Genomic DNA, 22,218 nt, shown 5'->3' on the forward strand with positions numbered 1-22,218 from the left:
AAACGTGAGTACTTAATTCAAGCAAAAGAGTTTATCTCTTCAATAAAGAATTTGAATTGGTCTCTGGACAGTGTGTGTGAACAAAGACAACAGAGGAACTGGAATAGTCAAAATCCCAATTTTCTACCAAATCTTATCTTACCATCAAAAACATGTGATAAAACTTTTGCAATGAGGAGGCCAAAGTTTGTTCAGTTACATGCACTACACGCTGAATGCTTTCTTAAAATGATGGGCTACTTTTTCATGAATAGCATGACAAAACTCCTTCAAACATACCAAAAAGGCTTCGCCTTTGACCTGTGCAAAAAATATGAGAATTTTCAAGATAAAACAAGCAGTAGAAGCATTCCTGAGGGAAGGACAGGCAGTTTGGTTGATACTAAGAAATAAAAAATATGAGTAGATACTAGAATGGTGGCAACAGCCCTTAGTGTAGGAAGCCTTGGTTATGCTGTAAGAAATGCAATTCAAATTTTGAAATGTATTGGTTTGATGTTAGGAGTGAACAAACTGAAAACATTTGATATCAATGTTTTCAAAATTTCCCACATCATAAATTGTCTTTACACCTAGTGTATATTAGATTGAAAGGGTGTATTATCATGCTAGCAAGGGAAAATGTCACGGTCAAAACAAACTGCAAGCGCAGCAGTGCTTTGACTATAACCTGAAAGTAATTTTCAAGGAAGTGTTAAAGTATATTATATAAAAGTGATTTAAGTGTAAAAATACACCTTTATGTTCATTTAAGTAAGAGGAATAATATGCAGAGTTGGTTTTGGTATATAAAGTGTTCAAGATGCTGTGTCCATTTGTTAGTTGTAGGTGAATTAGACCACTAGAAGTTCCTGGATAAAGTCACCTTGATGTTGCTGAAACAGGGAGAAAACGCTTGGTACAATAATAGCTTTGTTCAATCCTAACTTTGCTATGTAAGATTAACAAGCTTATTTTATTTATGATTTATAGTAGCACTAGGGAATCTAACTGGATTCCTTAAGTAAAGACATAGATGTCCTTTCCTTTTTTTTTTTTTTTTTATGATGAAATCAATTTTAAAGTTTCATTTTAGTATCTGGTTGTCAGTTACTATCCGTCAGTTATTTTTTTCTACTTTATTCTAAAAAGGTTTTCCCTGGTACACTCTATTTCGTAGCTCTTTCAAAGAAATCACATGAAAATTGTGAAAGCATTCAATGAGCCATACATGCCTACATAAAGTTAAATATACTTTTTATCTCAGTTGCATATTTATTTTATGCAGTATGTCGCTTGATTTCCAGTGAGTTGAAAACTTGAGTGTTGCTTTTCATATCAACTCACACATTAAAATATTTTATCTCATAGCTATAACTAGTCTACTGTGACTGAAGCCATCCTCAGCCCCTTTAATTTTGCATGCCTCTGCCGTGGGCAGGAGTACTCAGGTACACCGTGCATATACAGACCAATGGATTTGGCATCAATACAGTTATTCACACCTTCTGTAGCAAACCAGAACCCACCATTATTTCATTTATGTTTCATTGATAGAGGTCATTCATTTTCTAAATTGTTGCAGGTCTGTGCACTATCATTAAGATTGTCAAACGATATCTTACTTGTATGAAACTTTGAAGCCATTAAGATCTTTTTTGAGCAAGAATCTTGGTGAGCTGGTATATATTTGTTTACAGAAGTACAGTCAGTTCTGTCCTTTACAGGCAGGTGGATGGTAACCTGCTGGTCAAATCCTCTCAATCATATTGATGACAAAATTGCTACCAATACACAGCATAAGATTTACTGGATTATACTGTGTAATTCTGAGTCTTTCATAATAGTCGTAGAGAGGACATTGACTTTACTGAAGGCTAAGGAAACATGAGGGACACATTACTGTATGGGAAGAGAAAAAAACTTTAAAAAGGCTTTGTTTTTTAATGGAAGACAATGAAAGCTATACTCTTAAGAGTAAATTTCCTAAAGGACTTAATTGAAGTAGGAAATTAAACTAATGATTGCCAGTCAAGCAAACTTTAGAGTGAGTGAACTGCTTTCAAAAAATGGATTTACATTTATTTGACAAAATGTTCCCATGTTAAAAGTGTTGAAATATTTGACAAATGGCAAAAGCTATCTCAAATAAAGTAAAAAGCTGCTTCTGAAATCTGTAAGCAGCAAAATAATATTAGCAACGTGTCTGGAGTCAGGATTCCAGCACAATCTTCTTTACTCTTTCCTTGCATATCTTTCACTACATCACAAAAAGCAAGAGCAAAAATGTTCATTCCAAAAATACTTTTGATTCTCGCAAACTGGAACATTGTGAAAATCTGATGTTTAACCAGGCATTCCAGAGGCCATTGATTCTGATATATAGTTTTCCATGAGACATCTAGCTTCCAGCAAAATTAAAGATGAGCTTCTTCCAAGTAGCTGTATCCTCATGGAAAGATATGGATAGCTACTCCTTACGGCACTCGGGATCAAGAAGCCGATCAATCTGAAACAATCTGTTTTTCTTTAATTTTTAATGTGTGTAAATATAGTCTTGAACTCTTTCTTTGAAATGAAAATAAAAGTATTTCATTTGGAGTTAAATATTTTGATTTTCAAATTTTCTTCTTTTCAGGACAGTTTGACAAAAAGTTAGAGTATCAGTTGTATTTTTTCATAAATAACTATTCAAAACACTTCCAAATGCATTTTAATTTTTATTTAGACTAAGGCAGTTCATCACAACTTGGTGATGCAAGTCGATGTTTATAAAAACATATCATATTTATAAGTCAGGAAATCATGTCCAGGTGGGTTTTTTTACTTTATTTCTGAATCAGAAAAAGTGTTAAATGCATCCGTGATGAGGCCTTGAATCAGCCAGACCTTCTAGGTAAGTCTAGCATTGCTGTTTTGCTTAAAGCGAATGTAGCAGCAGCCACATGAAAAGCTTACAGCTCTAAAGATAGAGTTTAATAAAAGACAGAATTAAAACTGGAATTTTTTTTAACTGGAGCAGCCCTGCTAAGGTGGGCGATAGGAATGTAAATAAAAAGGTTTCTTAAAGAAACCTCCCCAGTCTTTTCTGTCCTTACAGCAACGATTCTCTTCTCCAGCCTGGCTCTCTATGTAGAACTCAGAACTCGGTGCCTATGACAAGGATCTTCCTACCGCCTTCGAGTCCTGCCCACATATCTGCTTCTTCCTTGTTATCAGAAGGATCATAGGAGTTTTTGCTGCTCATTTGCATTTCTTACTTTGTTAGTCTCTCCTGTGCTGCTTATCCAGCAGCAGCCTTATTCAGCTGACTATGCTCCGTTGCTCTCTGGGAAGGAATAACACGTCTCACACAGCCCTAGACTATCGGCAGAAAATAACACAGGGTACTTAACAATGGACACTATTGATCATACTCTGTCACTATATATATATATATATAAAAATATATATAGCAATGGAATTTTCTTTCAGGATGATTGCTTTCAAAATGAAACCTAATGTCTATACTGCAAAAGGAAGAAAATAAGCGATGGTTAAAGTAGTCATAGATGTTTAGCTTTTTCAGCCTCATGGATTTTCCATGACAGAATAATCTGACTATGTAGTGAAACTTGTTTTGCGAACTCCCTACTTACAATTTTACTCTTTACCCCATACTCTGTCAGATCATTGGGTCTACCTACTACATGAAATGACCCGGTTCATTGTTCATTGTATTGGCAAATATGTATATTACCAAGTCTTCTGCTCAGTTACTAGGTACTAATATGTTAAATATCAACATCTAATTTCACCAGTCATTATAAATTCACCAGAGCCGTTATGTATGTATAACACACCCTCTAGTCATCCACAAGTGTTACCTCTACATTTCTGTTGATGTTTTTCATTTAAAAAAAAACAAACCCAAAACACAAGCCAAATCGCAGCAGTAAAGTCAGGTTTGTTGTAAAAGTTAAGAGTTTTAATAAGTACATCAATACTATATAACCTAACATGTAAAACAGGGGCCCACAGGAAGGATGGGGAGGGACTCTTTATCAGGGAGTGTAATGATAGGACATGGGGTAACGGTTTCAAGCTGAAAGAGGGTAGACTTAGATTGGATATCAGGAAGAAATTCTTTACTGTGAGGGTGGTGAGGCAGTGGAACAGGTTGCCCAGAGAAGCTGTGGATGCCCCATCCCTGGCAGTGTTCAAGGCCAGGCTGGATGGGGCTTTGAGCAACCTGATCTAGTGGGAGGTGTCCCTGCCCATGGCAGGGGGGTTGGAACCAGATGATTTTTAAGGTTCCTTCCAATCCAAACCATTCTGTGATTCTATGATTCTATGATTCTAAGACAGACATGAGTATTACCATTAGAACAGCTGTAATATTGGTTGCTTATTTGTTTGTGTGGTTTGGCAAGATAGTATAGCTCTTTCTGATACAAAATACCAATTGACCTGGATGATTGCATTCCATGCTATAGATTATTCACAAACTGGCCAATTATGCAAATATGTAATCATTTGGGATTGAAAGTTGTGTCTAAATAGAGCATTTCAGTAAAGCCTGGGAAATGCATCTAATTCATGTGGAGGATATTTTGAAGGATGTTCCTTTTATAATCACATGCTGCAGAGTGATTCTTCTTTCTTCCTGCTTTCACAGGAGAAATGTTTAGTTCTCAGAACAGCAGGAAAAATTATTAAATATTTCACAATTTAAAATTTTGGCTATATAACTCAAAAACTATTAAAAAAAGAAATTAAGTTTAAATGGTAAAGAAATATCATACATGACATTTGCACAAAGAAGTTCAGTCAAAGTGCATCTGACCACCAAGTCACATGAGTTCTTTCTATGCTCTACTGGGATCAGATTTACAGATGAAAATAGATATCTGTCTGCTCACATGTTGTAATCAATCCCCTTCTTTTCATAAAATAAAAGTCTGAAGAAAAAAAGGTGTCTTTTTACAAAAAGGTTTACAGAAACAGTATAGGAAGTTGCGAAATAGGCCATTACTAATAATTTTTGTTGTTTATTAGATATAGTAGAATATAATTAACAGATGCATTGTATGAATTTTTTTCCCACTTTTAATCACTAAGGTTTACTCAAATGACTTATTTCGTAATACAGTGAACTAGAACAGTAGAATTCCCTGATATAAATACTAAGCTCAGAACTAATTTAATTAGTATTGTAGTTAGTCTTTTTTCTTTACATAGTGTCTTTTGCTACACATTGATTAGTTGGTAGTGTTATTCTAACTTAAACAAATAAAAAGGATAAATGGTAATAGCAGTGTATACAAATAAACAAAACAAAACAAAGCAAAACAAAAAACCAACATCAGCTAATCTTAAATAGGACTGAAACTCTCATATTTATCTAGTCAGGGCTAATGGAATCATAGAATCATAGAATCATAGGGTTGGAAGGGACCTCTGGAGATCATCTAGTCCAACCCCCTGCCAGAGCAGGGTCACCCAGAGCAGGTTGCACAGGAACGCGTCCAGGCGGGTTTTGAATGTCTCCAGAGCTGGAGACTCCACCACCTCTCTGGGCAGCCTGTTCCAGTGCTCTGCCACCCTCAAAGGAAAGAAATTCCTCCTCATGTTTAGGTGGAACTTCCTATGCTCAAGTTTGTGCCTGTTACCTCTTGTCCTGTCCCCAGGCACCACTGAAAAGAGCCTGGCCCCATCCTCCTGACACCCACCCTTTAAGTATTTATAAGTGTTGATAAGGTCCCCCCTCAGCTGTCTTTTTTCCAGACTGAAGAGACCCAAATCCCTCAGCCTTTCTTCATAAGAGAGGTGTTCCAGTGTTCACTGACCTCCAACTAGACTCTGTGCCCCTAATCACGACCCTCTGAGCTCTGCCTTTCAACCAGTTATCTATCCAGCTTACTGTCCATTCATCTAACCCACTCTTCCTAAGCTTCCCTATGAGGATGCTGTGGGAGACCGTGTTGAATGCCTTGCTTAAGTCAAGGTAGACCACACCTACCACCCTCCCCTCATCTATCCATCCAGTCATGCCATCGTAGAAGGCTATCAGATTAGTCAGACATGATTTCCCCTTGGTGAATCCATGTTGAGTACTTCTGATAGCTTTCTTTTCCTCCACATGCCTTGAGATGACGCCCAGAACGAGCTGTTCCATCATCTTTCCAGGGATGGAGGTGAGGCTGACCGGCCTGTAGTTCCCTGGCTCCTCCTTCTTGCCTTTTTTGAAGACTGGAGTGACACTGCCTTTCCTCCAGTCCTCAGGCACCTCGCCTGTTCTCCAGGACCTTTCAAAGATGACGGAGAGCGGCCCAGCAATGACTTCCGCCAGCTCCCTCAGCACTCTCAGGTGCATCCCATTGGGGCCCATGGACTTATGAATATCTAATTGATCTAATTGATCCCTCACTCAATCTTCCTCAACCCAGGGGAAGTCTTCTTCTTTCCCCATTTCTTTCCCCAAAGCCTGGGACTCCTGAGGGCTGGGCTGAGCAGTAAAGACCGAAGCAAAGAAGGCATTCAGTAACTCCGCCTTCTCCGCATCCTCCATCACCATGGCTCCTGTCTCATTCAAGAGTGGGCCCACAACTTCTCTGGTCTTCCTTTTGCTTCCAATATACTTGTAGAAGCCCTTCCTGTTGCACTTGACATCCCTTGCCAAGTTTAATTCCAAGGTGGCCTTGGCTTTCTTCGTTTCATCCCTGCACGCTCTGGCAGCATTCTTGTAATCCTCCCAAGGGGTCAGTCCATTCTTCCACTTACTGTAAACTTCCTTCTTCCACTTGAGCTTTTTCAGAAGCTCCCTGCTCAACCATGCAGGTCTCCTGGGCCCCTTGGCCGATTTCTTGCTCTTAGGGATGCACCGATCCTGGGCTTGGAGGAAGTGGTCTTTGAATACCAACCAGCTCTCTTGACCCCCTTTGCCTTCCAGAGCCCTAGCCCACGGGATCTCTCCAAGCAGTTCCTTGAAGAGGTCAAAGTGAGCCCTCCTGAAATCCAAGGTTGTAATTTTACTTCTCGTTGTTTTGTGCATAGTACCCATGATTCTGAACTCTATCATTTCATGATCACTACAACCTAGGGTGCCCCCAATCTTAATGTCCTCCACCAGTCCCTCTGTGTTTCTCAGTACCAGGTCCAGGAGTGCTCCTCTCCTTGTTGGCTCCTGCACCACCTGTGTCAAAAAGTTATCATCAGCGCACTGGAGGAGCCTCCTGGACTGTGCATGCCTGTCTGTGTGGTCTTCCCAGCAGATACCAGGGTGATTGAAGTCCCCCATGAGAACCAAGGCCTGCAATTGTGAGGCTACCTTCAGCTGTCTGTGGAAAGCCTCATCAGCTTCCCCATCCTGATCAGGTGGCCTGTAATAAACACCCACAACAGTGTCCCTCATATTTACCTGCCCTTTAATCCTTACCCGTAAGCTCTCAACCCTCTCTTCATCCACCCCAAGTGGGAGCTTGATGCATTCCAGTTGCTCTCTCACATAGAGTGCATCTCCACCACCACGCCTCGCTGGTCTGTCTTTCCTGAAAAGGACACAGCCATCCGTGACAGCATTCCAGTCACGTGAGCTGTCCCACCATGTCTCAGTAACTGCAATGAGATCGTGGCCTTGTGACCGCACACAGATCTCCAGCTCTTCCTGCTTATTCCCCATGCTGCGTGCATTGGTGTATAAGCATTTCAGAGAGGGAGTCGTGTGTGTAGTTTTGACCCTTGAGACGTGGTAGGCCTTCTGGCTCTCAGAAATACTGGCACACTGGCCCACGAGTGCTGAGCAACTGCGCCCTGGCACCTCACCAGCAAGCCCAGTACCATCCCCACCCCCCTTCAAGTCTAGTTTAAAGCCCTGTCAATGAGCCCTGATAACTCTTGTCCTAGAACCCTTTTCCCCCTGCAAGACAAGGTATTCCCGCCTGTTACCAGCAGGCCAGGCGTTCTGTAGATCAGGCCATGGTCAAAGAACCCAAAGTCCTGCCGGCAGCACCGGGCTCGAAGCCAGGCATGGATCTGCTGGCTCCTCCTATTTACCCCCTCATCATTCCCCGCAACTGGGGGGACAGACGAGAACACAACTTGCGCTCCCAATCCCTTGACCCAGGGTCTTGAAATCTTTCTTCATTGCCCTTGGACTTCTTTTTGCTACCTCGTCGCTGCCTACCCGAAAGATCAAAAGCGGGTAACAGCCTGAGGGCCGTACCAGGGAAGGAAACATCCTCTTCACGTCCTTGACCCGGGCCCCAGGGAGGCAGCAGACCTCCCTATGTACCGGGTCCAGCCTGCACATTGGGCCTTACGCTCCCTTCAGTAGGGGGTCACCTATGACAGGGACCTGCCTTTTCTTCTTTACTGCAGAGGTTTTGATGCAGGAGGAGGTCTGACTAGACCTTGCTGACACCTCCAAGGTAGGAGAACTATCGTGCTTGGAACAGGATTCACAGTTTACATCTGAGCTTACCTTCAGCATTATTGGAAAATTCATGTTCATGCTGTGAACAAGTGGGTCCAATTTCATTTATTTTGGCTTGTTGTCTTTATAAAACTCGTTGAAGCCATTTCTGTGAAAGCCATCTCATTATTTTATGTTTCACTATAGACAATTTTGAGGTACTTTACATGAAAGATGCTCTATGGAAATAAATTGACTTGACTTCTGAATGTAAAAGTAGGGGAAAACTTACCTTTCAACTGTCTTGGGTTTTTTCCATTGAAATGTTATCACAGTAGCTTTTCAATGTTCTGATGATCCCCAGTATATGCTGTAAAGAAAAAAACAGGAAAACAGTGTCAAATTATAGATAAAAAATTCACATTTCTTCTGTTATTTTTCTTTTATAGCAGCTGCTTTTTACTTCATTTCTGCCCACACTTTTCCAGATGGTGTTTATGCATGAAATGTGTATGTAACGCACAACTGTTGCAAAGGAATTAATAACTAATATTAGTGATACATGTTAAGATGGATGGAATGCTAATCAAGCTTATACACAGTGCATTAGTTCTTTATAATTTTTCAAACTTAACAGCTTTATTTCAAACAACATTTTAAACTTACTAGCTTTATCTTTCATGCTTCTGCTGTGTTTTTTAGTTTTGGAGTATTTTTTTGGGGAAAGGGATTGTCTTGTTTTGCAAAAGAACCAGTGACTACCTGGAGCTAATTGTTTTCAGCTATGCCTTCTGTTTCAGTGCCTTCCAGTTAATCATTACTCCTTCAGCAGTAACCTGAACCTTGATCATTATTGCTAAAAAAGTCACAAAGGATGTTAATGAAATCTGAGAAATATCTAGGTTATCCCTGGAGACCATGGTTCCTGGAATAGATGGAGAATAATGCTTGACAGTCTACAGTAATTCATATTTATGAATGAAAGACAGTTAAGGAGTCTGCCTGCATGATACCTAACAGGCAATGTCATCAAAAGCCTGTGAGAAAATACTTATTTCTGTGATAACCGCTGATGTAAATATTATGAGAGAGGGAGAAGAACTGTTATGAGTGATATCTGTGTATTAAAAACTTATTAGGGAAGGGTATAGATGAACACAGGTGCAACAGTCAAATTTGTTAAATTCATGTCAGAAATAAAGGACTGTGCAAGTTTCTTCAGATACTTAAATTTGTCACCAACACCACAGCATTGATGAAATCTCCTTAGGCCAGTGACAGCTTTGTTTGCTCCCTGCTGCATGACATCTGCCCCTAAATTTTAAAAGCACTACACAGAAATTTAGCTTTGTAACTCCCTCTACAGTCAAAAGAAACTGCTGCAGATCTGAAACCCAGTTTTTTTAAAAAAAAAGACCTAGAAACTATTGGGTGTCTTTTGCAACTGCTACACATCAGAACCAAGAACAGATGGTTACTAAACCAAGAAATTTATCTGTGAAACACATATTGTGTATTATCATCTGTTATAAAGTACAATTGAGAGACCAAACTTTATGCCTGCCTCAGTTACATGTCCAGGCCATGGATATCACAGGATAAAATATTTACCTTGGACAAGGATAATTTTTGCCATTGAGACATGACCTCCACAATAGCAGTACAGTGTATACATTATTTCATATACCACCGAATGGTGACCTCATATAGCTTTACTCTGTGTGCTGGTAAAAACGTACCCATTACTTTCATGTTTCTGCTCTTTCTCAGCACCAAACGAAACAATTCTCTGTAGCCTATTTGGGTGTCAACGTTATTGACTGTAGCAAGTTGAGGATAGGCAATAATACACATACATACATACACTTCTCCTTATACCACAGACTGAATGATACATGAAGGTAGGAACAGACAACAAGTAGGAAAGAGTTGCAAGTAGCTACAAACCATTCTGGAAGAATGGAAGTATCCTAGCTTTAGCATGTACACATCAGCCTTTTCCTGCCTGGACAACTGAAACTAATCCTGAGGCTGGTTCAGTAGTGTTTAAGTGCCAAAAGATGCAGACAGATCTGGATCCATTTGTTTAACTCCAGGTGCTTACTCGAGGTCTCCAGGTGACGAGTCTCACTACTTTGGGCTCCATCACTTACCGTCAGGAAAAGATCCATACCCAGGTCATGACTTGGAACAGCTCAGCAACTAGGAGCTGCTATTTCTTTCCATTGATGATAGATTCAGTAACCTGACTATTGCAAACTTACTTGCCTCAGTAAGGTGGAATTAAACAGATGTCTTTAGACAACTGAACACAATTGAAAACCCAATCTTCCCCACTTGGTCTACGGTCACCTTCTGTAAGTCACTGGTACAATACTTATATCCATAATAAAATCAATGGGCTTTGCCACAGATGGTTATTGCTATCAAACTCCGCAGTTTAAAAATCACCAGAAGTATAAAACCAAAATATAATCATAGCTACTCTTAATATAATCATCTTTAGGAAGGCATTTGGAGTATACAGAGCAAAGTGGTTTTGAGAAATGTTAATGTAGTGTCCTATATTTTCCCTTGTCATTCTTCTGTCCAACCTCTTTTCTCCAGGGTGACTTGGCTCTCCCACGAATGTTTTTCCAAATAGCACCATCACACTTGTATTTATCTTGGAAAAAAGAAGAGAAGGAAGAGGAAGGGAGTGATTAACTTTCAAGTAATTTGATTTTCATTCCAAAAGTTCATGCTTCTGACTGTAAGCAAATTGCATAGCTGCAGATTATGTTGCATTTTTGTCACTTCGTGTTATGTTATTCTGGTCTGATGTAACACAATGTGATCAAAATAACATGAATTAATCAGACATCTACATTTACCTTTCTTTACCTGACAGAGCCACTCTAATGCGATATTAAGAGCAAAGCTACAGAAGCATGAAAACTAAAGCCACTTGATAGTTTTTTTTTAAAATTCTGATTCATTATTTTAAAGTTTAAAATATTATTTTATCAAGTCTAAGCTGTTGCTTGCTCATGCCTGTGCATATTTTCTCAGGAAAAGTAATGAAAAAATGGATTAATTACATTCACTGTCACATAAATTTTGAAATCAGAAGAGGATTAACAGTAACATTTTCTGCTCTTAACATTTTATAGTTGAAAGAAATAAAAGCAGGAGTCATAGACTGAAATAAAGGCATTTGGTTCTTCTGCAATTAATACTTTAAAAAGATAACTACATATTCATTCTTCCAAGAAGTGTTCACATTAAATCACATAATAAACCAAGGATATATAATGGAAGGTTTAATACTACAAAAATGATGCGGTTACTGAGAGAACTAGAGAATTATGTTTGTCCACTCAAATGCAGATTAATCAATACTAATCACATTTGTGCCTGCCTTTATGTTACATTCAGCAGTAAGAAGGTATCCGTGGGTCATATTCTACTTGCATGCTTTACACAAAAAAGGAAGCAGAAAGCTTCCTACTAACAAAGTGAAAGGGAGACAAACCACAGTCCAGAGCCATTGCTTCAACTGAACAGAATATGTTTGGCTTCAACAAATAGGGCAAGAGAGCATATTCCTTTCCCATGCAGTGCACTTCTCAGGATCAAGGAAACTTGCCTATTGCAACTCAAATTAATTTCTTTGTTTGAAGGTAAGATACTATACCAAGCTTGTGGGTTTTCATTTTTTTTTCTTGAAACACTCCATGGACTATATATATATCCAACCATAAATAAACACACACGTGCTTACGCGTGAGTTTTTCTTCTGTGCTTTTAAATAAGTGTAAGCACAGCAGTAATACATTTCACAATGTGCTCACTGAAAACAAAACAAAAGATGGCATTAACATACTATTTAAATAAATCACAACATTCCCTAGTCAGTAAGCAAAAAGTCCAAGTACAATATGGATCTTGAAACAGCCAATTTCCTTGGAAAAAATTGGGGACGCAATGACAATACAGAGATGCTGCCACTTCTATAAATTAACTAGAATGAATATGGTTGGCTTAGATATAGGCTGCATCTGTGTAATTAAGCATCCTGACATTCAGATATCTGTGGTTTCAGTACCTCTACTGGAGTGAATATCTCCAAAACTCCAAGCCTGGAACCGAAGTCTTTTTTCTTTTCTCTCTAGAGTATTCATCCATAATTCTGCCAACTTGAACTGCATGCAGAAACAAATAATTACAAACTGTGCTACTATTTAGTTTATATATGGGAAATATAGACCTGAAACTAAAATGTTCTAATCAAAACATTACATTCTGGGCAGGCAACAAATTAGTTTGATTAGTTATTGTGCAAACTGTTGGCCTAAGAAGTCATCTGTAAATAAAGACAATTGGAAAAATATTGGAGATTCTGAACAGCCGTAATGCTAACTTGCTTTTGCATTTCCTCACAGTGTAGTTCCAACGTGACATTGCAGAATCTGCACAGTAACAGTATAGTATGAATATGTAAATATGCCAAATATGCTTTAAGCTGCAGTCTGGCATGTTGATAAAACAGAAAGTTATTGCACACTCTGAAACTGAGCATTAAGCTCTCCACATTTGCTAACATTAATCCAAACTACTCCATGTACTGCAGCTTGAAAGATGTTCAATTAAAACTCATTCTGCCTGGTATAAATTACCATTATTATGTTGTGAAAGGAAACCTGGAGATATCTGCTAACTTGTTATATGTGCACTGCCCTTACTCTCACCTCACCTCCCAGACAGTGATTTCAGAAAATTGCCTTTAGTTATTTAAAATTCTGTCATAAGCTGCTTTAATAAAAACAATGAAGAGCTGAGTACACGCATAATTTTTTTTGAGAACTTTGTACTTTAGGCTACTGAATAATAACTGCTGTCAATAGCTGTATTTGGAATATTTATTATTATTTCCAGGGTGGAAAAGTTTACGCACACACAGACACACATACACATATATTTTATTAGACTGATATTCATTGCTACAGTCCATTGATTTGTCTTAAACTATACTAAGAACAATCGTATGCAAAGTGGCTTCCAGGTCTCAAGTCACAGAAAAATAATTCATTCTTGTATTGGTTTGATGAGAAAAAAGGCCCTTACGCAATGTTGCAGTCATATTTTAATGATACGCATTAATTTGAACTGTGTAGTTTATCTATCCAAACACAGATAGAATTTTGTGATTCTCAGATAAGAAAGGACACGTGTAAATAACTAAATTATAGTCTAATCACAAACAGAGTGGTTATTTGATTGCTAAAAATGTCATATTAATCATATGGAAAGTTTAACTTTCATATTAGCACAGTTAAGGCATATTTGAAAGCATTAATTTTGAAAAACTCTTGTAAATACAGACAAAACCAGGCAAGTGTCACTATATTTTGTTTCCATAAGAATTATTTTAAAGTCCTTGAATATCCAAGTTAGAAAGGTCCTTAAGCACATGTCTAACAGATATACAGGTAATTCTACTAGCATCCACTTGTACTTAATAGCAAGCATACGCCAGCCAACCTTTTCTAAAATATGGCTGACTCTTGGGAGTTTGGTATAGCCGAAAGGATCAGAATGAACACAATTAAAAACTTGGCAGTATTTTCAATGTCATCACTCCTCAAACTCACAATGATAGCTATAAAATCAAGCAGATTTTGCAAAAGCATATGAGACCAGCAGAGTCTTTTATGCTGGATAAGATCTTTCTTATTTTCGATTGGTATCTGACAGGGCTTGTGATGCCTCCAGGGATCTCCAACATCTTTCTCTGTTTCCTGACAGTACTCGTGGCTTTCGCAGTATGGCTTGAGAAATAGGGAAAGCCTGAACAGGAGGTCTCTAGGCCCTATAAACCTGGGTAACTGGCTAGTAAAGTGCTCATGTACTCATGGGGTTTTCAAGACCTCAAGGGTGCTGCTGCAGGAGAGCTAATCTCTCAGATTTCAATGTCGTTTTGCAATGAATCTCCTGATCACCTCTGCTTTGCCAGAAGATGCAACCTAGGATCATGGTTCCTGCACTCAGCTTGCTAATGGGAGGAATCCCGTTGAACCAGACTCTATCTGGTCTATAGTAAACCCTCCCAAGACAGATAAATTGCAAGCATCAGCTTCTTAATGTCAACCATTGCACCCACAATCCATCCACTGCTGTTGTGCCACTCTACTTTCTCATACAGCCATAGCCTAAAAAATTCTAAGCATTTCAGGGCATCTAGAGTTGCAGGCAGGCATCATGATAGTTATTTTAATACTAATTTATATGTGTCCTTATATGTAATAATTTCTAAAGACATAAGCAATGCGCTATAGGTATTCCGTAATCACTTTTTAACTTGGCACAAATTTTGTTACAGTTTGGTAGACTGACTTCAGACTAATTGGAATATAACTCACTTAATACATGAAATTACCAAACTGCAAATTATGTAAATGATCATTTTAATGCAAAAGTTGGTACATCTGGATTATAAATGAATGAATTTACTGGATTTATTTTCCTAACTGACTTCTATCACCTTGATGTGTTTAGTGCTGTTCATGCTAATTGCAAAACTTACTCTGCCCAGAAAAGCTGACTGATAGGAGTTCTTAAAAATTATAGCTCTAAAGACCAAAAAAACCCCACTTACCCAATAGCCCTCTGGTTCTCCCAATCAGACACAGTACTTCTCTTAATTTACATTTTAGTTACTTTAAAATCATGTAGCCATTTGCAAATATCATATTAAGAGACTAAAAGAGAAAAGTAGGAGAAATTACATCAAATTTTACAAATTGACAAGTTAGCAGACAGAAGATCTACCTTTACAGATCTGGGCCTTGTTGTCATCTGGCATTATTCAGTTCACAAGATATTTGGAACATTAAAGGACAACCGCACTGCAGTTATTTTCTTTACTTCGATAAATGTACTCATACGTCACCTGACAGTCAGACAGAGGACCCAGGTCATGAAAAATATTAATGGCTGGATCTTTTTTTTGAGTATGATTCAATCACAAAAGAGGAAAAGAAGACCACATAAGCAAAATCTTTCTTTGTAAATGCAAAACCAAAATGTCATAAGGCCATTAATCACCAGGTAGCAATATTCTTTTTAAATTGCCCTTTATTCCACTAGTCAGACTCCCCTTTTTTAATACAGGATTGTGTCCATTAATCTTAACCAATTAAAATAGTGTCAGACAAATATGCTCAGTATATGCCAGATCCTTTCTAACTTAATTACTGTGGGCAACATTTTGAAATGTGTCTGAGTTGCTTAGGAACCATTTGAATCATGGCCTGTACTTATAAGACTTTGGCAAATTTCACCCTTTTGTATAAACTCATTTCTGAAAGGAAGGACCGAATTCTGGGTTCTTTCATACAAAAAAATGCACTGGCATCACAAAGGACTGCATTATGATATTCTGTTTCTAGCAAAGGAGAATAGAATTGGAAATCAATGGAGCAAAACAAATCCATAGAGAAGGAAGCCTAAATGAGGGATAAAATAATGACAAGATTCAAATCCTTAATCTCTTTTGCTTCCTTCAAAGGGAAATGCAAAGGAAGAGTAATATATTGGAGATAACCAAAGTGGAAAGAAAAGCTCTACCACTGTGACTACTACTCTCACCTTCTCCTGCAACATCAGGCTGTCATCAGGCAGTACTGATCTGGCTCATGGCTGCACTAAGCAGACCCAGCCATAGGTGGGTACACAGCTGGTATCGACACATCCAGTACTGAATTGTACTTGGACGTAATATGTATGTTTTGCTGCCTTTTCCTCATGTTTCTTTTTAATTCTTTCCTTATTAGATTCCTTTTTTTTTTTTTTTTTATTCTTTAGTTTAATAAGTAGATCTCAAAGTGTGCACAAAATTCTACCAGATGTATATCCGCTAAACTAAACAAGATTTTTTCAGTAACTCTTAGCTAAGTGCTAACTTCCCCTTCTCCTTATACTTAGTCAGCTGACCACATCCACTGCATTATGTTGTACAGCACAGATAGTAATTTTAACATTTATATTATGACAGAATTAAACAGATTTCTAAATAGAAAAACTGTCTCATCTGGGGTATAGGTGGCATTAGACATCATTGAAATAGCACCTTGTGCACAGTGGAAGAAAAAGAAGTTCTTGCCACTGTTACTAAGGACCAGCAGCAGTAAAACAAGCCCGATAGGGTTGGTAGAACAGATAGACAGGAAATCTCACACCCTTGGCTTCTTTGAAAAGGATGAAAAATACATGAGGGTTTGTTCATTGTATATTTACTCATATAGTGTATAAATTTTATATTTGAATAGTGTCTAATTAGATTCCTTGGTTCAAGATATTGGAGCATGCAGTACAGAACTGGAAGAGATGCTAAAGAGACAAACTAACCAAAACTGAATATGTAAAAAGTAGAACAAAACAAAGAAATGGTACTCAAGAAGACTTTGCACCCAAATCTAGGAGCTTTCTCTAGTGAACTGTCATAGTAAAAAACTGCCCAGTTCACATAGTTTAAACCAAATCACAGTCAAAGTGGTTCATTGATTTATTAATGATGTTATTAACCACCAATGAGTGAATTATAAATCAAGGTCAGTATCAATAATGCAACAGATAAACCATGATACTAGCCACTTACAAAGTGGTTACAAGCAGCCAAAAGTTCTAATCCCTCTCCGCACTCACACACAGGGTTATGGGCACAGCTCCCCAAATGGCCAGGTGAGTTACCAGTTCACCCCCTCACCTGTGAGTGCAGGTACTCTGATTGTATACTCCTGTGGGAGATGTAGGTGCTTTGGCTTCACATGTACCCCTGCCGCTCCCTACAATCCACTAATCCACAGACCAGTGAGAAAGCACCGCCCAAGTGTTTTCACCCACCACCACCATTAAGCCATTTGTTGTCAGGCCTTTTTTACTGAGATTCAGAAAGAACCCTGCACCATCTCTCTCTCTCCTCACCCACAACCCCCCCATCTTAACCCAGCGCAAAACAACAATTTAGCCAGGGACCATGAAAGCTCAATTGCATCTTTATTAGGAATCATTTGTTTCTATCATCAGAAAGAAAAAATAGGGGTGACAAAATATTTTTAACTCTTCTAGAAAAAGTCTTGGAAATATCTCTTCATATTGCTACACCAATTTCAAGAGCAAGTAGGTTAGAATAAATAATTGTGGTAGGTTAACCCTGACCAGCAGCCACAACCCACCCTGCATCTTCCCCTCTGCCATGGAATGGGGAGAAGACAGACAAAAGAAGAGAAGACTTGTGGAATGAGACAAAGACAGTTTAACAGGGAAAGGGAAAGCCGCACATGCAAGCAAAGCAAAAAAAAAACATTCTCTGCAGATGTCCAGCCATTTCCTGGGAAGCAGGGCCTCAGCACATGTAACCAGTTGTTGCTCAGGAAGACAAATGCTACATTCACAAATGTCCCCCATTCCTCCACCTTTCTTTGAGCTTTTCTTGCTGAACACAACATCATATGTTATGGAATATTCCTTTGATCAGCTGGGGTCAATTGTCCCAGCTGTGTCCCACCCCCAGACTACTCTCTTGTGGCAGGGGGGAAAGAGAGAAGGCCTTGGATGCTGTGGAAGCACTGTTCAGCAATAGCCAAAATACTGGTGTGTTTTCAACACTGTTTTATCTGCAAATGCAAAGCACAGAGCCATACGGTCTCCTATGAAGAAAGTTAACTCTATCCCAGCCAGACCCAGTGCAACAATTGAGCACAGAAACTTTTCTGGTACACTCATTTATTGCTGAATACCACGATCACAGCAAGTATTTTTAATGCTGAATCTGGAAAAGAATCACACCCAATTATACTCTACTGAAAGATTATTTACTTTAATTAATAAGGTGAAAATTATAGGATATGTACAAAAAAGAAGAGAAACCCGATGCAGAAAAAAACACCAAACAGGTTCAGCCTTGGATCCATAGTATGATAGCACTGCATAAACCCAGTATTTTTCATGTGGGGACAAGCCAGGCCTGACAGTAGGAGTTTTACTAAAAGCAGACAAAGCCATAACACTTGTGTCTATGAAAAATGAAGTGAAAAATAGTGTCCTTCAGGGATGCTTATAGAGCAGAAAGACTTCCAAACTGATTAACTTCCAACAAAAGCAGCATCAGAGAATGGAACTACAGAATTATATAATATAGTTGTGCCATGAACAGAACTGCAAGGTGGAATGGAGGAGATGGAGCTTCTTTCATATTTTCCCGGATACCAGCTTGTTGGGGTCATTAATGAAGCTTCCTGGCATGTGACAAAAGTATAATTGTATTTGTAGGTTTGACCCTGGCTAACATTAGGAAAGCAAGATGTGCTTTTTTCTTCTTTCTATCACCAATATTACACATAGCCATGGTAAATTTATTGTTTGCTAAAAATACAACAGCTGGTTATGCAATTTTCAGTCAAGATACCAGCAGCAAAGCAGGGAAGGAAGCTGAAGATACAACAAGCACTTCGGTAAGTAATGACAATGAGAAGAAATGAAGGGAATAACCACTTTACACAGTCATATAGGTGAGAAATAGAAGGACACTGCAAAGTTACAAGTGTAGTAAAAATATTTTAAAAGTTGATAATCTTTAAAAGAAGAAGCAAAAGAAGTGTCTTCCACAAACCAGCAGTATCACTGCCTCCCTCCATATTTGTTTTTAATGGTTTTCCGTATACAGGAGCTAATACAGGAGGCTCTCCTGCTAAGCTGTTAGTCAAATGCAAAATCATTACCCCAATAAGCAACAGATCAACAAAGGAGCCTCATATTATAAAAAGAATACATTTATACATTTTATACATTAATTTAATCGTGGGATAAAATACAATTTCTGGAAGTAAACATTCATCTAGGAACTAAAATATAATCTACAGATGGAAAAGAAGTCATACCCAGATCACAAAATACCATGACTGTAAGGTGTAAAAGCCTTTTAGTAGGAGTGGAATACATCTTCAGAAAACTAATGAGGCATTTGAATGTCTGCCAGAAAGAGATACAAGTATGTTGCACTCAACTAGACAAGACTTAATAGAGATGGGATCTGAGCCAAGGGATCAGGAGTCAATACTAAACTATGAGAAAAAAGAGAATGAGACAGAGAACAATGAAGACATAATTGACACTCACAAGGATGTTGATAAACACCCTCAACAAAGGACACTGGAGGAGACTGTGTCTCAGTTATGGCATTATAAATTGCAAGCTCCTGTGAAGCTATTTCTGTGCTTGTAGAAGCGTAATCAAGATCAGAGCCTAGTTTAGGACAAGTATGCTCAAATTTGAGAAGGCCAAAGCATCCCATCATACAATCAAAATTACTTGAATTCCCACATCACAGGAGCAAGTGGTTATGAAGAATTAAATTGCTATTTTCCAGTGATTGATAGATTTAAACTAACGACATTATCTTTCTTTAAATAAGATGTGGGTTTGGGCACTGTGATGCAATATAAAGGACTACTGGTCTAAATCTGTACAGAAGTACAATCTCCTACCTACAGAATACGGGTCAAGGCCAAATATTATTCCCTGCTCTATCTGTAATCTGGTTCCTTTAAGTGAGTGATCACAGAGCCTACAAAGTCTTTCTCCCTTCAGATTAAATCCAGGTTTTGTCAGGCCCATTTTGCACACCAAAGAACAACCAGAAGTAGTAAGCTATTCTAAGAAGGTAATTTAGTGTGCGTTTCTGGAATAAAACAGCCTGCTTGTAAACTATTGCAACTGAAAAACTCACATACATAAGTTCCATGTCTATTTTTTTTTCTTTTTTTCCCCTCATTTTTTTACTTAACAATGTATCAGGAAGACAAAATCAGAAACACGGATAAACACTATTAATATTACATGTCTGTCTTTACTTATTCATCTAAAAGTTGTTATCTGTTTTTATTCCAGTTAAATGTCATCTTTTTTCACTTTAAATCTAAGTCTCTAGAGGACAGCAAACTTAAAACCTCCAGCCAGTAGACCACTACGGAGAGACAAAATAACTGCTAGGAGAACTTACCTTCCTTACAGTTGAAAACTGTTTGTTCTCCCAAAACAAAACACTAACGGCTTTAAAGGCCTTGTAGAAAAACCCTTAACATCAAGATGGATAAAGAAGTGCATTGGAAAAAGCTTATATTCTCAGTTGATTTTTAACCCACTTCAGTGATAGTCCAGAAGCAAGATGAACTAAAAAGACAATTGTTCAAATATTAATTTATTTTATATGTCTATCCACTTTTTGTGGAATCTAAAACATTCTTTGAGATATGACTTTTTTTTTCTTTTGTATTTTTAAACTGTAGTTTCTTGACAATTAAAATTATAGCACTATATTTGGTCCAGGTGTCAGGGGTTTTTTTAATAAAGTGTAGTTCTTTCTTGCCACTGCAACATGATTGAAGCAAAATTTCTTCAGTGATAATGTAAATGAAAAGTAATAGAATGTACATATTTGTCATGTTATTTACCTGTGGAATGCATTGAATACAGTCCATTATAATGTTTTTATTCCTTCCTCCTGTAGAATTAATTTTATGTTTTCTTCTCTTAAAAAGGACCTGCAGCATTTCTTATATTTGCTCAGTTGTATTAGAGAAATTAGTAGGTTCCCTGAAAAAAAGTGAAGAGTCTACCAGTGTCGTGGATGGAGTGATGAGCTTCACTCATAGACAGAAACAGTGATACATTTATTGATACAAAATAGGGATTTAACAAAGTTTGATAGTAATTGTGACACTATTTTAACAAGATTTGAGATGGCAAGGTCCACTTTGTTATTTACTGCTTAGAGAACAAGGTCAGACAGAGCTGTCAGGGAGACCCTCCTGTTGAGTCATGAGGTCCAGAAAGGACCCTCTTGCTTTCTAAACTCCTCCTCAGAGGGGACTGTAGGTGTGGCTGGATCCAATCCTAGTCCTAGACTTTGTCAATGGTTTATGTCTAAAGGATTATATATGCACAGTCAATCCTTTATATCACTTAGCTAAGATTTCAAAGTTTAGTGTGCTATAAACCACTTACCGAGGATGTGTTGTGGCAAGGAATCTCTTAATCTCAAGAAATAACCTTGAGAGGTGTCCCTACTCAAGGGGAGATACCAGCATGCAGCCTGCTGCCATTCGGGAGAGCTCAAAGGAATCTTGGGCTGTTGACTATTTATGGGGCTAAGATGATTGACTTCTAGTCATATTTGCATATCGACCAGAGTACCAATAGTGTGGTTAGGTGGGCACATTGCTCAAGTTAGCCCTTGGCTATTGTATTGTTATCTGTCTCCCTGAAACCACTTTGAGCTGGTTGCAGCCATCACGACTAGATACACACGTTATGGCCACCATGGGTAGTTATCTCTTGGGCAGAGTTACAGGGGGTAAAGGTCAAGTTGGGGGTGGGGGAGGAGCACACTGTCACAACCAAAAAAATATATCTTCAGCTTCTTTCTGCTTGATGAACCATAAAGAGAATCTTGCTTCACTTTTACCAATGTCCCTTGATGTCCATGTTTGTATTTTCTTCTCCCTCTTCTCTCGCCATAGCAGATTAGTGTTATACAACTGCAGGTCATTAAGAGTGGTATGCAGAAGACCTTGAAAAATAAACTCAAGTGAGTGATAGAGGTTTTTTTGATTTGGTGTGTCACTTACAGTTTTTGCCCCAAAATTTCCTTAGTTACCTAATATTTTGTTCATCCTCGTACTCAAAATATCCATCTAGTTGACTGAGCATTGGTCCTGTGTGAGAAAATTTGGTACTCAAAATCTAGATGTCATTGTGCATAAAATCCCTGAACAGCCCACAGGGACAATGCACACTTTATCTCTGTG

The 22,218-nt window shown here is 38.4% G+C and overlaps 1 long non-coding RNA gene across 1 annotated transcript in view; it reads right to left on the minus strand.

The window, feature by feature from the left end:
- The window catches only part of LOC134510718 (uncharacterized), a 124,746-nt gene that overhangs the window by 17,036 nt on the left and 85,492 nt on the right, over window positions 1–22,218 (minus strand). Inside the window, exon 2 of the long non-coding RNA XR_010069696.1 lies at window positions 8,664–8,741. This is a non-coding gene — a long non-coding RNA (uncharacterized LOC134510718). The remainder of the gene's footprint in view (window positions 1–8,663; window positions 8,742–22,218) is intronic.

Source organism: Chroicocephalus ridibundus, chromosome 2 (genome assembly GCF_963924245.1).
Source record: "Chroicocephalus ridibundus chromosome 2, bChrRid1.1, whole genome shotgun sequence".
NCBI classification, from domain to species: Eukaryota; Metazoa; Chordata; class Aves; order Charadriiformes; family Laridae; genus Chroicocephalus; species Chroicocephalus ridibundus.